At 43.3% G+C, this 18,835-nt stretch overlaps 1 pseudogene; it reads right to left on the bottom strand.

Moving 5' to 3' along the window:
• Positions 1–18,835, bottom strand: part of LOC147725131 (uncharacterized) — a 290,467-nt pseudogene that overhangs the window by 126,684 nt on the left and 144,948 nt on the right.

Below are 18,835 nucleotides of genomic sequence, written 5' to 3'. Positions count from 1 at the left end.
AGCTGCTTGTATCCATTCGTAGTTTTGCCGGGGAAGCAATTTTTCCTCTTTGGTGCTCCCATTAGTTTTTTCCAGGAGATATTCATTAGAATGAATTAATGTGGCAGTTTGTAAAGTCGTTGTGGGTTGCAAAATTTGATGGGAGCAGCATAGTTGTAAGGGCAGGAGAGGGTATTGCAACCCTTCTGTAGTTCCACTTTTGGAGTAAATTGCAGTAGTGGGGTCTTTCAGAAAGAAACATTTTGTATATATTTTAGTCTGGAAAGAATAGGGGTTTCACCTTCATGGGGATCCTTCTGGTCCAGTTAAGCCCTAATCTTCTGGACCCCACCTCGTATTGACTGTTTCAGTTTTTGCAGTTGGTGTTAAAAAATTACTCCATTCCTGGCTAACAAAGTTGTTATTGGCTGTGACATCGAAGGACAAAGTGTTAAGGGGGTTGGAGATCATGCTGGTCAATGGCTTTTCTTTGATCTCATAAAGTTTTTCATGTTTTATCTTGTGATTGTCTGGACCAAAATCAAGTAGGCTGGGGTCTCTATGCGTGCACTTGCCATCATTCTTCTGTTTTGTTGATTTGGGCTGGGGCTTGGTTTTGTTGGGGCCTTCCGCACTCTGCCTGCCCTCATAGCTCCCTGCTCACTGATAAAAAGTCCTTGGTGATAACAGACTCGCAAATTTAGAATTAAGTGTGTCTGTGTTTCCTTATTTGAGCTCGATTGCACCTCAATTGTGCCTCGGAGTGTGCCTCAGGGAGCCTTAATGGTGTTGCCCCCAATAATGGCACACAAAGACTTGTTTGGCTTGCTTGTTGTAGTAGGACCACAGGCAGCTGAAAATTGCCCGAAGATTATGTCATGAGGGGTCATGAGGGGGCCAGTGGGGGGCCTGTAGCAGGAGCCCAGGGGTCCAAAGTCCGGGATCATAAACCACCAGGCTCTCTGACAACCCTCAACCACAACACCCCAGGCTTGACCACTCCCGCTGAGGGCTGTAAAAAGGCCTGATTACAGGACTCTGAGCTTGCAAGTGCTAAGTACGGCTAGCCTTTAACAAAGCACCCCTGATGTGGCAGACCGCCCCTCTTCACTGCAGATCAGCTCACCTTGTAACCAGCAGTCTGGAGGGTCTGGGGAATCAAGCGACAGATTTGGTTGTTTGTAGCTGTAGCTGTGTGGTAGTTGTAGAATAGTAGATCAGTCGGGCAGTTAGGGCTATAGGGACAGCTGCAACTGTGACTGCAGGTGTCTGCAGTGTCGCTAAGGGCGTTAAGAGGGTGAAAATTGATGCTGAAGAGAGACTTAAGGTGCTGCCTGCACTGCACCATGCACCCCGAGAAATTGGCAGGAGTTAGCTTATGGGCGGCGGTCTCAGCGACCCGGCGTCCTCCCTGCTTTCCGCTGCTCCAGCCGCTACTATTCCTGGTGTGGCATTCCCTCACAGTTCATCATCACTTGGCCTGCCCCTCGTCACTCGTCGCCCACCGTTACCGTCACTTGGTGCTGATTGCTTGCTGCTACGGCCTCGGTAGTGGCATCGACTGTGGCAGCTTACACAGAGAACTGACGAGCTGAAGGATTGGAGAGCTGAAAGACCTGGAACGAAGTATGGGGTCACTGCAGATGGGTAAGCAGAGAATGTGCTTACAAGGTATCAGAGCAGTGATACTCAAAGTATAGCCCAGGGACCACATGTGGCCCTCCTGACCATTACAGGTGCCCCCCCTACCAACAGCAGAACTGGGCTGCTGTTCACTGAACTCAGCACTAACATAAACAACTTTAAATATACAGGCAAGCCTTTATCTGAAGATTAATTCAAGTTTACAAAAAGTAAGTAACTAGGCTGGCCTACACCACTTAACTTTAGGAACACTTTCATTTTCAAACCTATCTTGCAGCAAAAGCGCAAAAATATGAGAACGTCTTTCCAAAATTAAAAAAGTGTATTTCATTCCACACAATTTGGTAAAGTGGGGAAGCTAGGATTAATCTCAGGCTTTCTGGTTTCACATTGTATAATTCAGCCACTAGATGTATAAGCTTTGCTTTCCCTATATCCACCTTACACCCCACCCAAAAATCGTTACCCCGCTATCATTGATGCATCCTACGGTTGGAGGGACTCCCGCCCCGTCATCTGCAGTAGGAAACCCTTTCCAGGTTGGACTCGTAATGCTTGCCGGAAATTTGGCAGCTGGGCTTCCTGAATTTTGTGATATATTTTCTGAACAGTTCCCTGATGATCCCTTATCAACATGTTGGCAACTTGATTGGCCCTTGGACGAGTTTATATCCAATTTAGTACTGCTGAATACAGATATTATTCCATTGAACTGTCAGGCTATATTTATGATCTGGCTAAGAGAATCCAAGTGAATATTTCCATCTTTCAGATGTGTTTGTGTGTCCCACACTACTTATAAATCGTCACCCTGATGAAGGTCTCACCATGTTCGGGGCGTCACACCGAAACGCGCTTTGGCATTTAACTCGCCTCGTTTCCTTGAACGGTGAAAGGGTGTTCCCTTTCACCATCGGGACCAGACACGAGAACCGTCCATTCTTAGATTCTGTGGCAGTTTCTCCATCATGATTGATTTGTAGAAAAATGGTGTCTGTGTGGGATGAATGTGCAGTTCACTAGGGGTGAATGCAAGTATGACTGATTGTTATGAATGATTTTACGTGTGCAACTTTATATATTTTTATTGATGTTATTCCATGTATTTATTGATGCAGCTTGAAGTTTGACAATCATGCTTGATATAATAAAAAGGAAAATAATTTGGTTAAATGAACTCTATTGTTGAATTTTTTTAACATAAGCATCTGTCAGACTTGGTAGTTGGTCGATAATATTGGGACCCTTTCTTTTGGTGCCACGTGCAATTTTTATATATAGGCAGGTGACCTTTGATTTTGTAGATTGATGCAGCCTTTGTCACATAACAGACCAAACTTAGTGGCCCTTGAGAAAAATGTTGTGGGTACCTATGCCCCGGAGGATATACCGCCTTTGGATTTTGCAACCCTACTTGACTCTAAATGACTGCACCTTCTAGATTGACTCTAAGGAGGGGAAGCCCCATGAACAGGGCCCACTAGTTTACATTCCCTGGATGTTGCCTCATGTGAGTGGGACACCACAACACACCAATTACATGGGAGTGTACATATCAGGAGGGTGGCATGACAACTTCAAACGGGCAGTGGTATTGCTATTGAATGTCACTGAACTCTGAATTTGTAGAATTCGAATTATAATACTTTCCCAACAGATTTTGTCAAAAGTCAAACCTGCTGAAATGTATCATTGGAAAAGGTCTCAAAAAAGGGCAAACTAGCTGAATCAATTCAAAGTATTAAATACCAACTATAGATGTTATGCCTCATTTTCAAGTTGACCCCGGGGGACTGCGTTTATTGGGCACAGTAAATATCACTTTGTAACAAAGGCGTATGGTAGTAAAGTATGCGTTCAAGCTTCTTTGTATCACCCACAAAGCGAACCATGGCGAACCGCTCTTCAACAAGAATAAAATCACCAAATACATTCAACAAAGGATCCTGCGGGCACAGTGCCTTAATATTCCACCATACACACAAAAAAAACCATGAGTGGCACATTCTTCTCTGTTCAAGCAGCCAAATTAAGGAACACTTTACCATCCAACATAAGATCCGCGGATAACTACCCTATCTTCAGAAAATTCTACTCAAGAATTGGATCTTCCGTACATAACAACCAAACTCAAACACCATTAGACATCATATCTCTCTTTATAAGAAATTATTTGAGCTATAGCTGTGTACCTAGATATGTGCATTGCTTTGTATAAACAGGTATAATAATTATGTTTTTAAAAATACAGTTATTCATTAGTTCTGCTTAACAAATTTACTTTTTATGTATAGTTACTTTATTCTATGTTTTTAACATGTATATAATTGACAGCACAAATAAGAAAATCTGTTAGCATAACTATTTATCTACAATTACTTTAATATTGAATTACAAAAATAAAAATATTTTTTTAATTTAAAATACAACAACACTTAAAAGCTGGATTTTTATTAAATGCATCTTTAATCTACATACGCTACCTTCCTTAAACATAAATCTTCCATGTACTAATATATCCATATATTTATTCTTTTTTTCTAATTCAGCATATCCAATGCACTACCCTATTTCTCACCATATACGTCTATCAATATAACATCTAGCTCCACACTCTCATTCATCCCAAACCCCATACCACTACTATGGTCAACAAAATCACCCTTTGTAGACTCTTCCCTCCACTATCCCTCCTTGCATTATCTCATACCTCTTACTATGCAGATCTCCCAAAAAATCCTTTCTAAAAACCTTCTGTCTGGCTCTCCCCCTTCCACCTTCTCTTTAGTCATCCCAAAACCTTTCCTACTTCTGTGAATTCCCAAATACATACATATCCCTCATATTCCTTTTCAATCCAAATAACGGACTAACACTGATATCCGTAAACCACAATGTTTATCCAGGTGGGCATAATGTTTTAATATTAAATTGTTAACAAGTGACAGAATCTCACAGGTTGCTGCTGCAGGCGGTACCATTGGCCCAGTGGATTCCATCCTGCCTCTTCCTCAGACCAACCCAGACGTGGTGCTCACAGGAAACAACCATCAAGAAATTCTGCATCAGAAAAGAAGTGTTGTATTTCAAACAATATTAAACGGAATGAGCTAATCAATCAATATTTATATAAAATACATATGTCCTTTATTAGGCGATATGGTAGGAATCTCTTTAAACCATTTGTGTTTAAAAATATTTTAAATCACTTCTTGCTTCTCAATATTGTTGTCAGTGTTTTGGGTATTTATAGGTCATTTTGGTGCTACAAGTTGTTACCTACATTTTCATATTATTTTCTAGTTTTTTTTCTGAAATGTCTTTTTCCACAGGGCCAAGATGCCTATGATGGTGATTGAAGCAAACACAATGAGATGATGGACAGGGCGCTGAAAGTTTTCAGACACGCACCTCAGTCACAGATTTGGGTTGAATCCATCATCATTCTCTAGCTCACTTTGCCACCCCAGTTCAGACCCAGTCATATGCAAATCAGTCTTGACCCTGTTCCTTATGAAAACAATCCTACCAGACCTGCCAGGCCATGATGGTGATCGAGAGCTTATAAGGATGAAATAAGCAGATGAAGGGCCTCATTTACAAGGATTTAAAGCAGCGTAGTGCCGCAAGCCATTTGCATTAGTTCCAATGGGATGCGTCATATAGACAACAATTTGATGGATACCTTTGCTCTTCCTGCGCTGGCGCACAATTTGCTGCCATGAGCCGCACAGGTACCCTTGCACCATGTTGCAAGGAGGCTTGTATGCGTCACAGGGATGATTGTTTATGTGTAGGAAGGTGTCCCTTACTGCACATAAACAATCTGAAATAGCGTTTTTCAACTTCTATGTGTGCTGCATTAGCACACAACGAACTTTCGAAATGTCATTAGGTCTCCCCTAGCAGTCCGCATGCACAGCATAGGCAAAAGACCTTTAGCAATCGCTTCAGCTTTTCAGCCAAAAACGTGCACGCGTTGCATTGCCTTCAATGGCAACGTGTGCACGTTTGGCGATACCCTTGTGGGAGTAATCTTGACACCATATATTTGTAATTAACTTACAAACACATGGTGCCCCTGGCTCGCTCCCGCAAGGGAAACGCTTGTGTGCTCTCGCACTCCTCCTACCCCTCCCACTTTTAGAGTGAGGCGCGCACGCTTGTTGAGTTAGAATTGGACTGGGAGGCTTTGGGGTTATGCAGAGCTCTCCAGGTGGGGGCTCTATAGGTTATGTTTATTATTGGGATGCTCGAGTCCTGGAGTGATGCATAGAAAGAGGGGAAAAAAGAGGAGAAATGAATACATTTCTCCTTGTTGCACCTCCATACACCTCCACTGGGGAGGCGTAACATTCAAGCACATTTCCAGGTTTACGATTTCTCATAAATCTGGAATGTGTCTGGTTCCATGAGTGTAGCGAGGGAACTCCCACAGCAACACCAATTGAGTGCCCCTGTCATGTAAAGCAGCGGTATTTACATGGACATGAAAAGTCACTCAGGATGGATTTTCCTTTTCTTGTAAATATGGGGCAGCGAAATGTGCCATCAGCGCGTCAAAAAAAGTGACTCACCAGTGGTGCAAGGGGTGTGTAAATAAGCCCTAAAATACGTTTTCAGACACTCAGCAGTTATGGGAGCTGACAGACTTTAAACCTTCCTCGTGAAAAATATGGGATAAGACTTGGGTATCACCAGCAGGAGGGGCACCAAATTGTTATAAAGGAAGTAAATGGGAGTAGAGGAGCAGGGTGGGGAGCAAGGGCTGAGTAGGTGGGAAACAAATTGGTACTGCCTGGAGTGTCAAAAATCCCTGCCTGGCACTAATTGAAAGAAACATGATCCTAAATGTATTATCCATGTGTGCCATGTCCTTACCATCTCCTCCTGAGTGTCGAAGAGCGCGAGGGACCCATTGTGTGAAGAGCAGAACCTCTGGCTCATGTCCCAATCCCCTTCCTTTCTATACATCGTAGAGAAGTAATAACATCTGTTTCCGCTGTAGACCAGTCCATGGGGCAGGGCTCAAAGCACGGAGGAGCGGGAGCGTCCTGTGAGGAAAAGTGCCCTAAAAGAAGAAAATGTTACATTATCAGCAGCTGTAAGACACAAACATCTGAAACTAAATGATGGACACGTAATAACAGTGTGAATCAGCCATACCTGCAGTGTTGTGAAAAGCAGACCTTGTGTGTTGTGCAGGGCTTCTATGTGACACCATGAGTGAGAAAAGATAAATGTGTTCCAGGTATTTACTACTATGTCTGTGAAGTCACTGCGCTGCGAAGCTGTAGAGCGCCCACTCAGTGTAATATACAGGGCTGGGGGCAGGAGAGGAATGGAGGAATGGCAGCTGGGGGTCCTGCTATGGACCCACACAGACCTGAGGGACAATTATTCCTGCATCCTGGGGGTCTCCTAAAACCTGAGGGGAGCCGTGAGCGGACCCAGAGGAAGCAGGGGATTGGTGGGTCCAGTGACTGTGAGACATAAGAGCTCTGCCATGATTGACAAGTTTATGCTGTGACAGAGCCATCTGCAGCTTATTTGGTGAGGACAGGGATTGAAACCTGTAAAGACGTGCCTATTGCCAGGAACAAATATTTAAGAGGCAGGAGGTTGTAGTCTAATTGTTTTATTTATTTATTAACGAGCGGGAGAGCGCCGAGCCTCCGGCGTTCTCCACCAACTTTCGCTTTTCTGCGCACATGCGCAGATGCTCCAATATGGCGTCCTCGCGCGCTACGTCGTGACGTAGCACGCGAGAACTATAGCGCAGCACTACAAATCTCCCTCTTTTTATTAACAACAGAAACATTGTCATTGAAAGTCCCACAGGATGCTTAACTTCCCCCCAGTTCAAAGTCTCAGAAGCGGGTGGGTCTTACTACCACTCTACCTGCTCATATGCGTCTAACCGGAGTGGAGAGGGCTTCCCCAGCGCCCTTCTCTTCAGGGTTCACCACCTTGTCTCTCAGGGTACCCAGCTCTTCTCTCCTCGGGGTCACACTCTCCCCTTCATGTTGTTCCCCAGTCTCAGGCACTCCCTGGTCTCCAACCTCCTCACGGTTTCCTTCTGCTCCCGGATCCTCTTCTTCTGCAGGGGTACTTCCCACATTCTCTCTTTGTCTTTGGTCTTGTTGTGTCTTCCCGTTCTCTCCCAGGGACCATTGTATGATTTTGTTGCATTTGGACATGCGGTCTTGGGACCACATATTCCCGTCACTGAGCAGTGCTTCCCTATCGTATACTTCTTCCACTTGCAGCGGTTGACTGTCTTGGCTGTCTCCTTTTCTTCTTAGTACCGCTAATTTGACTCTCACCCATTCCCCTCTCTCAAGGGCAGTTTCCTTCACATTTCTCCTCTGGTTGTTGTGCTCGGTGTATATCCTCTGGGCCTTCTCTAGGTTGTGCTGCACCACCTCAGGAGACCACTTGCTAGTGATTGTCTTTTCCCTCCATGCTACATTGTCCTTGGTGAAGGGGTGTCTTCCTCTCAAGATTTAGAAAGGGCTGTACCCAGTGCTGGTGGGGGTGATGCGGTAGGCCCACATCATACTTTGTACTTCTTTCTCCCAGTCTTTACCCATCGTGATGGCAGCTTGGATAGACCCCAGTATGACTCTATTGAACCGCTCCACCTGTCCATTACTCGAGGGATGGTATGTGGGGGTATGCTTGATTTTGATCCCGTTCCTCTCCGCCTACTTATATCACTTCTCCGAGGTGAATTGCGGTCCATTGTCGCTCAGAATAGATCTAGGAATACCTTCCCTGAGGAAGACGGAAGTAAGAAACTTAAGCACTGTCTCAGCGTCCATCTCTTCCAGTATGTGCACCTCCGGCCATTTCGATTACTGTCGACGAGGACGCACAGATATTTGGGCATCCCCAAGGTGTCCAGCACGGGTCCCAGAATGTCTACAGACACTTCTTCCCAGGGGTTACTCGGTTGGGCAAACTTTCCCAAGGCCGGCCTTAAGGGCTTTAGAGTTTTGTCCGCTCTTTGGCATTGATCACACTCTCTCACGTGTCTCTCTACTTGGATGTCCACTCCTGGCCACCAGTACATCTGATTCACCCTCATCTTGGTTTTTATGATTCCTAGATGTCCTTCGTGCAGTAACGCAACCAAGCGAGGAACCAGTGTTGTCAGGGGGACTATTTTGTCACCTCAGTACAGAAATATTCCATGGTCACCTACTGACAGTTCCTCTCTGACTTCCGAAGCTCTCCTCGCAATCATTTATTCTCTGGCCATCCATGTATTATGCACTCCTTGACCTCGCTGATGTCCTTGTCTTCTTCATACACTTGAGTCCACTCCTGGTTGCTTATCACCCATTCTGGGTCTTCCATCACTGCTACCATCTCCTCGTTTTCCGCAGTTATGTTGGGAGCTCCTTCCATCGCTGAAGCTCTACTGAGGTAGTCTGCCACTTTGTTACATGTCCCCGGTATGTATTCCACATCATATCTGTACTCTAGCAATTTGAATGTCATCTTGCCGATGCGTGGTGTGGCGCTTGCATGCCCACTCCAGGTGAGCACTTTGACCAACGGCTTGTGGTCTGTCTTGAGTTGGAATCTCGTGCCCCATAGGAATTGGCAGAACTTCCTCATGGCCCACACTACCGCCAGCATCTCCTTCTCTATCACACTAAATTTTTGTTCTGTGGGCGATAGGCATCTCGAGCGTAACTGAGGGTCTCCATCATTCCATCTTTCCTCTCCTGCATGAGGACTGCTCCCAGTCCTTTCTCGCTGGCATCCGTCGTCAATATTGTTTGCTCCATGGGGTTGTATCTCTGTAGTGGTAAGGCTTGACTAATGTCATTCTTTAAGGCATCAAATTCATTTTGTGTCTCTTCTGTCCACTTGAACACTGTTATGTCCCTTATTAGTTGCCTCAGGTGGTGCGTCTTGGTGGCAAAGTGTTGTACAAACTTACTATAATATTTGGCCATCCCTAGGAAGGATCTGACCTCTTCTTTGTCGGTTGGAGCCATAGCGTCGCAGATTGCTTTCACATTTGCTCGTTTGGGTGTGATGCCGTGTCTTTCTATCTCTTGTACCAAGTAGGTGACCGACGTCATTCCGAGTCGGCACGTCTCCCATTCTGCTGTCAGGCCATTGCTCTCTAGCACTCGAAGCACCTTGTCTAGCTTCTTATCGTGATCCTTCTGGTCTGTCCCCATCACCAGTATATCGTCTTGGAAGTACTGGATGCCTTCGATGTCCTTGAAGAGACGGTGCATACGTTTCTGAAACACCATGGTTACCGAAGCAAGGCCAAAGGGCATTCTGCGGAATTGATAGCATCCGAAGGGTGTTATGAAAGATGTCAGTTTCCGGTTTGATGGATGTAGATCGATCTGGTGATAGGTAGAGGTGAGGTCAATGGTGGAGAACCACTTTACTCCCTTCGTTTTGGCCAGCATTTCTGCTATGCGAGGCAACGGGAATTTTTCCACAATTAGGCACTTATTCAGTTCTCGAAGGTCTACACAGAGACTGACCTTGCCATTAGGTTTCATTGCCAACATCAGGAGTGCCAGCCACTCCGAACTGTCTATTAGCTCGATAATACCAATTTCTTCCAATCTGCGCAGTTCCTGCTGTACTGCTTCTCTTACGGCAAGGGGCACGTTCCTGACCTTATGAGATACAGGCTTGGAGTTCTCTTTGAGTACGATCCTATGTGTGAACTTCTCCAGCTTGCCGACCTTCCCGCCAAACTTTTTCAGGAATTCGCTCTTCATCTTCTCCAGGTCCAGCCAGCTCTCTGGGGCTGTCATCAGCACTTGCGTGTCCCCCTCTGGGTCCAATTTTATCCACAGGTCACCTTGGTCCATCCATCCTAAGACTGATGGGCCCTTCTCAGCTACATCTAATTTGCACTCCGCACTCCTTCCTCTAAACTCGAAAGTTAGAGCTCTGTATCCGACCATTGGAATGGGTTCGTCTGTGTATGACACCGGTCGTATGTCAAGTGGTTCTAATCTTGGGCCTAAGCTGGGTCTGAATTCTTCATTCCACACTGCTCTTTGGACGATGGTGTACGGGGATCCTGAGTCAAATACAATCTTGATTTTCACTCCTCCTATCACCATGTCGCATTGTGGCTTGTGGGAGCACTTACAGTCAATGCCCAGCACTTGTCCTTCCACGCATAGTACATTGTCCTCCTCGTCCAGTTCTTCTTCTTCCTCCGGTTGCTCCTGCGCCACGTACTTCACTGTGGGTCTCCTCATTTTTCAGTGCCGTACCTTTTCGTAGTGGCCTACTATGCTGCAGAACATGCATTTTGCTCTGAACGCCGGACAACGTTTGTCTTCCACACCTGTAGCACGTGGTCTTGCTTTCTTTGTTCTGCTTCCACTGTTGTCCTGGTTTCCCCATCCACTTGTTTGGCCCTTTTCCTTCCGTCGTCGTGGCTTTACTCCTTCCCAGTGGTTCTGCGTCGTCCACCTTGTTCACCATGGTCTTCTGCACAGCATCTCTTTTAGCCCCATCGGCACACTGCTTCGACAACTTAGCCTTTTTTACCATGGCTATTACTTCCTTAAGCGATGCTTCTCCATTTACCAAAAAATTTGTCTTGTACTGTCTTGTTGGTGGTGTGCATGACTATCTGATCTTTTATGAATTCATCGTGCAGAGCCCCATACTTGCACATTACCGCCAGCTTCCTCAACGCTGCAACGTAGTCATCTATGGATTCGCCGGCCTCTTGTTTTCTCTGCTGGAAATTGTAACGTCGATAGAAAGGCACACTGCGGGCGGAAGTGGTTGTTGAGATCTTATATAGCGTGCTTAAAGACTATGGGGCAGATGTATCAAGCCTTTTGCGACTCGCAAAGAATTTCGGCCTTTGCGACTCGCAAAAGGCATTTTAGCATTTTTTCATATGTAACAAAAAATCGCAAAATAAGGAATCGCAGAAATTTGCGATTCCTTATTTTGCTTAAGCATTTAAGGAATCGCAAATTTTGCGATTCCTTAAATGAGATGTATGTAACTTTTTGAGATTGCGAATTTGTGTTAAGAATTCGCAAATTACCACCAACTTGTAGTTGGTGGTAATTTGCGATTTCTTTTAAAAATACCCTATTTGGCATTTGTGAGGGTGGCATGTGACGCACATACATGCGCATAGGGCATGTATGTGCGCCACATGCACACATATGTAAATTTCAAGGGTGCAGCAGGGTGTCTTTGAGACACCCCTGCACCCTTGAAATAATTCTCAAATTGAGATTAGCAAATTGCAAATTCGCAATTTGAGAATTATTTCACAATCATTCCTATGGGCCTCCTGGCCCATAGGAATGCATGGAAATTATTCCTTAGTTGCGAATTTGCAAAATGCGAATTCGCAAATAAGGAAAAATAAGGAATCGCTAAAAAATAGCGATTTTGTACATACATTCCATTTTGCGATTTCTTAATAGCGATTCCTTAAAAATCGCTATTTAGAAATCGCAAAATCGAATCTTGATACATCTGCCCCATAGTCATCTGCATTTGGCCTGGGCGTGGGCACCAGGTTCTGGAGGACCCTTATACCTTCCGGGCCTAGGTTGTGTAGGAGTATCCTTCTCTTCCTCGCACTGGTGAAAGCCTCCCCGTTTTCGAGTTCTAGGGCTTCAATATAGTTCGTGAAGTACTCTCTCCAGTCCTCCCACTTTATTGAGGTTCTCCAGGCTTCGGCAAAAACGGGATCGGCGTCTTGAGTGAAGACGCTTGCGCGCTCATTGTGGCACGTCTTTCTGGTTCCGCCCCTGGACCTCTCGGGCTGCCTGGTGCCTGGTGCGTTCGCGATCTCGTCTTGCGCTTGGTTCGGTCGGAGCTCTTCTGCTCCCCCTTTTCTGCATCTCGCTAGCTCCGCCAGGGCCTCTGTCTATTGTCGCTATTCTCTCGCCGTACCTTCTGCTGCTTTATGCCACTGCATCTGGCACCTTAACGCGTGGGTGGTCTTCTCCCCCTTTCTGCGCGCTTCTGCCACGCTCCCCTGCTGTTCTGTGCTGCTGCGGTGCCTGTCCGCCTACCTGCAGCTCTTTGTGGTGGGCCTCTGACAGGGGCTTTGCCTTCCTGTGCTGTTTCTGGGTCCTGATGCTTCCTGTGCTGTTTCGGGGTCCTGATAGTATTTTCTATTTTTCCACTCGTTTTTTTTTTATCCCAGCACTCGTCGCCACTGTAAAGACGTGCCTATTGCCAGGAACAAATATTTAAGAGGCACGAGGTTGTAGTCTTTAATTGTTTTATTTATTCATTAACGAGCGGGGGAGCACCGAACCTCCGGCGTTCTCCACCAACTTTTGCAGACGCTTTAGTATGGCATCCTCGCGCGCTACGTCATGACGTAGCACGCGAGAACTAGAGCGCAACACTACAAAACCCATAGGGACAAGGGACTGTCGGATACCAGATGTTTAGAAATATATATGGAAGGGGCAGGGGAAGGGAATGCCTGGGAAACACCAGAGGGGGGGGGGGACATCTGAAACCCTGGAAAGGGCTAGGGAAGGGGTTGAGAATTCCTGCTGAAGATAGGCGAGGATGGGAGGACATCAGGGGCTGTGTTAGTGAAAGTGCTCAGGGCGCACAAGTGCATGAGCTTGCTTTTTGACTCTCTGTGGCACTCTGGTATTATAGAAGAGGCCGCCATTACTTCTATGGTCCTCTCTGTAATACAAATGAGGGGCATTTACTCCTGCACCTGGGCTTTGTTATAGGCACAAGCACAGAGGCCATCAGAAGGCACACTGACTGTGCGTTACAGGGAGTCAGTGCATGGCTCTCAGGAAAAACCTTGGAAGGGGTGAAAGGAGAACCATGGATTCCACAGACAGCCCTTTGCAGGTGGACGCAGACACTCAGGGCACCGCTCTGCAGGGTATCTGGGCCTCTCTTTCAAATGCAGGCCTGCCCCCACCTGCACAGTGAAAGGGGGTCCAATGACTTCCGTCCACCCTTCACTAATATATGCCCCACACTTAGCCTGTCTGTGCTAAGACCACCCAGGTGTGCCCTGGTGCACCAGGGCAGTGCGCCCTTCCAGTAATACAGCCCAGGTATCTCTTATATATACACTGAACAGCAAAGGGCGAAAGTATTTTTATGAAAAGTGACGTCTACCCTTCTGTTTTTTTGACACTGCCTGTGGAGCGAAATTGGGCTACAGAAAAGAAAAAAATACCCAATTTGATCTCGAGGTATTTTCTCCTCATAAACATGGTGTGTTCATGTTCTCCTCACTGATATGGTGTGTTCAGCAACCATTTTGTATTGGGCAATTTAATCTACGTATTTGGCATCCATTTTGGCTTAGACATCTTTTCCAACATGGTATGTCTAGCAGCCATTTTGAATTGGGTTTCTACATCTTGCTGAAGCACATTATATATATTATATCCTTATATTTTTTTTTTGTAGGACTTTGCCAGACATGTTGGTTGGACTACGGTATATTAAATAATTATGTTACCAATACTTTCAAGTTGAGTTATACGGATTTCATGTGAACTATTTTCAATTAAACTTTAATGTACATTTTGGGTCCATTCCGTAATATTGTTTTTCTTTCCCTATTTTCTAAATACTTACTTTTTACTTCACCAATACTTGTATCCAGTCCCACTACAGCACTAAACTATTATGCAGTCCATAAATCCTCCATCTCTGTTTCTTCAGTTGTGTTTTGAGCCTCCCATAAGGTGAAAAGTAAAGAATAGTTTAGATATTTTAATGTATATTTTCATGGCCATAGAGGCGTTTACATTTAAACCTAACAGGAAATGTTGGCTTTTTGAACATTCTCTTGGCTTGGAAGGTCAAGAGGTTTTCAAGCACTTAGATGTTTTTGTCTTGCGAACAACAAGCTTTTGAAATTTAGACAGGTTTGTTGCGTCTATGAGAGCTTTAGCTTCGAAATGTGAATTTTCAAGCTTTTCTGTCAGTTCATTAGAGCTCAGTTTGTGAACAGGTTATTTAAATAAGAGCAAGCAGGAGAGACTTTTGACATGCAAGGATCCTTCGTTGGATGAAGCAATTGATATTCCTAACAGTATTCAAGATTCCAAGGAGTTTGCTATGGTTTTGAATAACTCTCATGAAGATACAGTATATGTGGTCAAAAGTGCTTAGACTTGTTCTGATAAGGATGTACTTTCAAAAAGAAAAATAGTGCTTTTGAGGGTCTTTGTTTTAGATGTGGATTGAATAATTATCTTGTTTCCTTCAAATTTCATCTGGCAAAAAGAGAAAGGTGTACAAAATGTGGAACTATAGGTGATTTTGGTACTGTGTGTTGTTCATCTAAAACGTCTCATAAGGTTAATACTGTGAGTGATATGCAAGATGATCAGGGATTGTGTGACCAAATGAACAGCTTATTTTTGTGTGAGAGTGTGCGTTAAACCGATGTACCTTTAGCTAAGGATCCAATTGGAGGTTTACGTGTGTGTGGAGGGGTGGGGGAGGTACATTCCCCTGATGACTGGGTCAAGTTCTAGTTTTATAAAGTGGAAACATACACGATTTAGTATAGTACTTGATGCTTTAATATGGATATACACATCAGCGGTAAAGTGCGTCCGTACAGCTTAAGATCAGCTCTAACAATACCGTTGTACCCTCTCGAATCTCCAGCCCCGCACCCGCTCACAATCAATTCATAACAATCTGTGGCACGCACATAGGCACGCGACAATATTATAATTACATTGCTAAACTAAGATGTAACACATCCTCTATTCTAAACATTTTTTTAAATAAAATAAACTAAAATAAAATAAAATACTAATACAAAATTCATGGTATCTAAGCATACATAAAATAATCATTCAACTTAACAGGTTTAATTACAATGCGTCCAGACAACCTTCTTGTAGATGGACAAATTGATGTAGATGACTTTGATGGAACTTTGATGAAACAACAACTTTAGAATCTGGTTGGACAGATCTTACAACATTAGTACTTTTTTCAGAGACACCTGTCCTATTGTTACTGTTCAACCATACCTTTTCTTCTAAAGCATTACACAAAGTTAGATTGTTAAAATTCCATTTGCGCCCATCATCTAACAACACACAATTACCAAATACTTTAAGTATTTTCTTTGGTTTTTACCATTTGGAATAACTGTCTTTATGTAATCCCATATGAAAAGTTCTGACCCAATCATTTACCTTAAATTTGCAAACTTTTATTGCTATTTTACTGTTGTGCCTCCACCTATATTTTTCTTGATAAGCACTCATCCTATTTTTCAAACTTTGTTTAGAAATTGGTTCGCAACTAGTGTCACGCATCCATGATGGGGTTACTTTGCTACATGCAGAACGTCCCTTGAAAAGAGAAAATGGTGTTTCCAATGTGGCTGAATGTGGAGTATTACGATAGCTCCAAATCATGTTCCTTACAGCATCTTTGCAATCAAAATTGTCCAAAACAGCCAATTGAACACATTCCTTTAACACGCGGTTAAATCTTTCCAACATTCCATTCTCCCTAGGACAATAAACAGCAGTGGTGATATGTTTTATACCAAATGCTTTCAAATAACTTTGAAACCCACTAGATATGAATTACCGACCATTATCTGTTGTAATAGACTCAGGATAACCCTTTCTGTGAAAATTTCCTCGCAAAAAGAGATCATATTGGAAGACTTAATTTCCCTAACAAAAGCAACTTCAGGCCATTTGCTATGATAATCCATCAAAACAATTACAAACTTTCCCAAAATGTTGCCCACATTGAATGGACCACAAATATCCATAACTAACTTCTTCCAAGGTTGTTCAGGAAATGGTACAGGATTGATCTCAGATTCTTGCGACGAATGAGATTTGTCACTGCAATTGCATGCCACACAACTTCTTACACATCTATCAATATCCCTGTCCATTCCTGGCCACCAAAAATCACTTCTAGCTCTCCTTTTCATACCTGACATACCTGAATGACCTTCATGTAGGAGTTCCAATAATCTGGAACGCAAAGAAAATGGAACTACTAATTATTCAGCTCTTCTTACTAAACCAAGACTAGAATCATAAGACAACTCCATCCAAACAGTCTTGTATTCAGAAAGTTCTTTTCAACTCCAAGTATCATGACTGTTATTGTGGGTTAAATGTATTAGAACCTGTTGAAGTACCACATCATCAGAAACAGCTTGTTTCAAATCTCCTAAACTGATAGCACCATTGCACGCCTCATCAACCGTGGCAACTGACCAATCCTCATCCATTTTATCAGCATCACAACAATCCTCTATAGGAAGGCGAGATAAGCAATATGCATTCACATTCTTAATACCAGGTGCATATGTGATTTGAAAATCACATTCCTGTAACTTATATATCCACTTTGCAATCCTATGAGTCGCTTTGCCAGCACCCTTGGTCGAGAATATGTCTACAAGAGGTTTGTGATCACTCCTTAATTCAAAATTAGGACCCCATACATATGTTCTAAAATAACTAACACCCCAAAAACAAGCTAAAGCCTCCTTCTCTATCACAGAATACGAAGGTTCAGCACCTTTTAATGTGTGGGAAGCGAATGCAATCGGCCACTCCAATTTACCAGTTCTCTGCATTAATACTACACCCACACCATACGCACTGGCATCTACCACTATGATTGACCTTTTATTAGGATCAAACGGCTTCAAAGTCACAGCATTGACGATGTCTTTCTTAATGTTGTCAAAAACCAGTTGGCAATTAGTATCCCAAGCAAAAGTTACCCCCTTTTTCATTAAGGCCCTCAAACAAAATACCTTGGATGCAAAATGAGAAACAAACTTTGAATAATATTCAGCTAATCCAAGAAAAGAACAAATTTGTTCTTTATCAGTAGGCGATGGAGCATTTTTGATTGCATTAATTAGGTTTTGTTTAGGTTTGACACCCTCGGCGGACAAGGTATGTCCCAGATACTCAATTTCTGATAATGCAAATTTGCATTTTTCAGAAGCAACAGTTAACCCAGCTGTTTGTAACTTTGATAACACATCATTCAACACCATGTCATGAGCTGTTTCACATTTTTCCCAGACTAAAATATCATCTTGGAATACTAACATGTTAAAAACACCCTCCAAAATCTTGCTCATCGATCTTTGAAATACAGCTGACGCTGAAGCCAGCCCAAAAGGCATTCTCAAAAATTGATATGCACCCTCTGGAGTTATAAATGATGTTAAATGACGAGATTCAGGGTGCAATCTTATTTGATGGTACGCATTTGATAAATCAATCGAAGAAAAATACTTTGCATCTTTAACAGACGCTATAATTTCATTTATACGGGGTAAGGGATGGCGATCAATCCATATATTTTTATTCAAATCTCTTAAATCTACACACATGCGCAATTTTCCATTGTTTTTTTTGCCAAAACCACTGGACTAAGCCAATCTGATGACTCGATTGGTTCAATGATGTTTTGCTGACATAATCTATTTAATTCCACCCTCAATTGTGGTCTTAATACAATTGGTACATTGCGTACTTTGTGTACAATGGGAACGCAATCAGATTTAAGAATAATACGATGTTCAAATTTCTTTAAACATCCTAAACTGGAATTAAATAAACTTGGACATTTCTTTTTTAGACATAGAATTGTTGATATGGGTTAATATAACTTGGTCTGGATGGTTGGGGTCCAAAATAATGCCCACATTTTTTTGTTCTTTCCCACCCAATAAGGCTTTACCATGTTCAACCACATATACTTTACCTTGTGTACACCTGCCTTTGAAATTGATATTACCTTCAAAACATCCAATCACAGGTAATTTCTTGTTACAATAACCAATAGGTGATACATCTGACTGATAAAGATCACATTTGTTAAGAGATTCCCACATATTTTTATCAATAATGGTAAATGGTGAACATGAATCAGCATATAACATCATGTCACAATTATTGATAGAAACTTTGCATTTAGGTGATTGACTTTCACAAGAGATTTCATCAACCTCATTAGACCAAATAGCCATAACTTCAACTTCACTGTCACTACTATGTTCATTAAATTCATGAATAGCATTCACAGAGTTTTTCCATGCACCAGGGTTACCTGATCTGCACATTTTTGCAAAATGTCCACTCTTATTGCATTTAAAACAAGTGACATTTAAGGCAGGACACCATTGAGTTTCATTAGAATGTTTAAGGTTTCC

This window comes from Lissotriton vulgaris, chromosome 4_1, assembly GCF_964263255.1.
Source record: "Lissotriton vulgaris chromosome 4_1, aLisVul1.2, whole genome shotgun sequence".
NCBI lineage: Eukaryota > Metazoa > Chordata > Amphibia > Caudata > Salamandridae > Lissotriton > Lissotriton vulgaris.
Note: the sequence above shows the minus strand (reverse complement) of the source record. Positions and strands in the feature narration are given on the sequence as shown.